The sequence below is a fragment of the Populus alba genome, chromosome 11, assembly GCF_005239225.2.
Source record: "Populus alba chromosome 11, ASM523922v2, whole genome shotgun sequence".
Lineage (NCBI taxonomy): Eukaryota > Viridiplantae > Streptophyta > Magnoliopsida > Malpighiales > Salicaceae > Populus > Populus alba.
In genome coordinates, this window is record NC_133294.1 from 14,925,094 (window position 1) to 14,928,085 (window position 2,992).

The window sequence follows — 2,992 nt, forward strand, 5'->3', positions numbered from 1 at the left end:
GACTTTCCTCAAGTAGCCCTTTTCCCAAAATGTAAGACTTGTTCTTGCTTTTATGTCATTGCTTTTGTCAAATGCTTTAGCTTGGTTTTCAAATCTATAGGCTTCCGTAAAAACTTTTCATAAAACATCTTGTATTGCCCCCAGTGTAGAGGTGTGATCCTAGTTTGAGCTTTTATATAGAGAAGAAATTCGTTCAGTCGATGCTAAACTTTTTAAATGAGTGAGGAGATGCACTGTTGGGATAAATGCAAAAAATGATTGTTGTGAGATCAATGCACAAAAGGAAAGAAATCAATGGCCAAACTTTGCTTTATTAATTTAGGGAACTACATCAAGCGTAATATCTTTTTACAGAGTCAGAATTCACAGGCCGAGCTAGATCTTCTCCATCCATTCTAGCTAACTTCAACGCTCCTCCTGAGAATGCCTTTGTTACTACATAAGGACCCTCATAATTTGGTGCCCATTTGCTTTCGATCATCTCCTGGTAATGACAATATTTTTCTTCAATACTAGATCCCCTTCTTGAAACATACGCGGTCTAACATTCTTATCATACGCCTTAGCCATTCGTTTCTGGTAAAGTTGGTGATGACATATTGCGGCCATCCTCTTCTCACTGATCAAGTTCAATTGCTCGTATCTCACTCTGGCCACTCGGCCTCTTTCTATCTCAGAATCTATTAACACTCTTAACGATGGGATTTCCACTTCCAAAGGCATCACTGCCTCCATACCGTATACCAAAGAATATGGGGTAGTCCTGTTGAGGTTCGAACTGCGGTGCGATATGCATGAAGGGCAAATGGTAACATCTCATGCCAATCCTTATAGGTGACTACCATCTTCTGAACAATCTTTTTTTGACATTCTTGTTAGCAGCTTCTACCGCCCCATTCATCTTTGGTCTATATGGCGAAGAATTGGAATGCTTGATTTTCCATTTAGTGCAGAGCTCTATTATCATCTTGCCGTTGAAATTCTGGGCATTATCAGTTATAATCTGTTCTGGGGGACCATACCGACATATCAAATCTCTCTCAATAAATTTCTTCACCACTTTTTGTGTCACATGAGCAAATGACCGGCTTCTACCCATTTTGTGAAGTAGTCAATAGCCACGAGGATAAATCTATGACCATTGCTCGCTTTTGGGTTTACAGGTCCAATCACATCAACTCCCCACATCGCGAAAGGCCATGGAGATGTTAAGTTAAACAGAGGAGCTGGTGGCATATTGACCTTATCACTGTAAAATTTGACATTTGTGACATTTTCTAACATAGTCGATACAATCTTCTTTTCTAGTGTCATCCAAAAATAACCAGCCCTTTGGATTTTCCTTGCCATCATGTGCCCGCTAGCATGGGTTGAGCAAAATCCCCTCATGGACCTCTCTTAATGCCTTTTCTAGCATCTGCCTCATCCAAACACCTTAACAGGGTACCATCAAATGATCTTTTATATAAAATCTCTCCATCTAAATAGAAGTCTATAGCCAACCTTCCAAGGTTTTCTTATCCGTGTTAGAAGCTCCCACCGGATATTCCTGATTCTGCACAAGATTCTTGATATCGTAATACCAAGGTTGTCCGTCCATCTCTCCTTCAACTAAACAACAGTGCGCTGGATCATTTCTAATATTAATGTGTACTGGTTGTACCTTGCACTTGAGGTCAATGGTAGTCATAGCAGCTAGTGTGGCCAAAGCATCCGCAAAATGGTTCCCCTCCCTTCCTAGATGGGTGAATCTAATTTCTTCAAATTCCTTTGCTAGCATAGATAGGTATTCCTGGTAAGGCCTCAACTTTTCCTCTTTGGTTTGCCATTCCCCTTTGACCTGGCAGATGATCAACATTGAATCCCCATATACATCTATCTTCTTTATCTTTAACTCCAATGCCGCTTCTAAACCGAGTATACAAGCTTCGTACTCAGCTGTATTGTTGGTGCACTCAAAATGTAGTTTGACCGAAACTGGGTATTGTTTCTTATTAGGAGAGATTATTACCGCCCTTGTCCCGTTACCATGTACATTTACTGCCCCGTCAAAAAACATGGTCCACCAATCTGTCTTTTCTTCTTCCTTTTCTATTGACGATATATCTTCATCAGGGAAATCAAAATCCAAAGGCTCGTAATCTTCAACAGCATTATCGGCCAAATGGTCTGCAATGGCACTCCCTTTTACGGCTTTCCTTGTCATGTACACTATGTCATATTCTGCTAATAAAACCTGCCACCTTGCAATTCGACTTGAGAGAAAAGGCTTATTACAAATATACCTCAGGGGATCCAATTTTGAAATCAACCAAGTGGTATAGTATAACATGTAATGTCGCAACCTCTTTGCCGCCCACACCAATGCACAACACAGCTTTTCTATCTCCGTGTATCTGGACTCACATTCAGTGAATTTCTTACTCAAGTAATAAATAAGCTCTTTCCTTCCTTCCGGTTTCATCATGCTGACCCAATACACATCCCAATGGCTACTTCAGTTACGGTTAGATATAATACTAGAGGTTTCCCTGATACAGGAGGCACCAGTAGAGGTGGATTTTGTAAATAATGCTTGATTTTATTGAAACGCCTCCTCACACTCCTCATTCCAGGTTCCAGGGTTCTTTTTCCTTAGTAGCCGGAATATAGGCTCGCATGTTGTTGTTAGCTGAGCTATAAATCGAGCAATGTAATTTCAACCTTCCTAAGAATCCTCTTACTTCTTTCTCCGTCTTAGGGGATGACATAGCTTGAATGGCCCTTACTTTGTCTGGATCCACCTCTATACCTCTATCGCTTACCACAAATCCCAACAGCTTTAGCCCGACTTAACTCCGAATGAACATTTTGCAGGATTAAGCCTTAGTTCATACTTCCTCAACCTCTTAAAATAACTTCCTCAAAACTTCCACATGATCCTGTCCCTTTTTAGACTTGGCAATCATATCATCTACATACACCTCAATTTCTTTATGCATCATGTCGTGGA